This window comes from Coffea arabica, chromosome 11e (assembly GCF_036785885.1).
Source record: "Coffea arabica cultivar ET-39 chromosome 11e, Coffea Arabica ET-39 HiFi, whole genome shotgun sequence".
Lineage (NCBI taxonomy): Eukaryota > Viridiplantae > Streptophyta > Magnoliopsida > Gentianales > Rubiaceae > Coffea > Coffea arabica.
The window spans coordinates 37,882,791-37,883,589 of record NC_092331.1 but is presented as its reverse complement, the minus strand read 5'-3'; positions in this window follow the sequence as shown (position 1 = coordinate 37,883,589).

Here is a 799-nt window from a genome sequence, read left to right as displayed (position 1 = left end):
CAGCAGATAATGAGAAATGTATATTGATCTGGAAGGTTGCCAAAGAGAAAATCATTATTGTCAAATGACCAGGATAAATGTTTCTTGGTATACCACTAGGAACATGATAAAAAAGATACAAAGATAAATGTTCACAAGTAAATCTTGGAAGCCCTTGGTAAGTGTCTTGGCAAGTCACATAATCATACCTGACCTAAAAAATATCATTTCATTTTACTGGTCACAAACCCATAGCAAGTTGAGAGGCCAAAATGCCACACCTCAATATCGTAGCTCAGTGAATCACACTTGCTTACGATATATATACTGCCCAATATGTAATAGAAAGAGACCTCCCCAACAAGTGAAAAAAAGTAATCAGACATCAAGAAAATTGATTGCGAGTAAGTATTTGGGGTCTGGAGATTACAAAAAGGAGCTTACACAGTCATTCAAACGTTACTTACACTCATGATAGCAACAGACTGGCTGTATATTTCATGGCTAGAAACAGTAGCTAGTTTCAAGTACGAATTGGTACAAATGACCGTGATATCATGGACCAAAAGGTTTAAATTAAAAAAATCTTAAAGGTAGTTATGAGAATTAGAACAAGTCGTGTAGGTGCAACTAAAGACAAAGGACTTGATAAATAGACAAATAAAAAGAGATGGCCAAAAAGGTTCTTTCTGGAAAGATTACTGTAACTTTTTACAATTAGCTGCAATTTCAAATTGGAATGGTGAACTCCCTGCTACATCTGCCTACTCTGCCTATAAGCTGACTTTGACATGAATACTGAGCAAGTGAAAGAGAAACT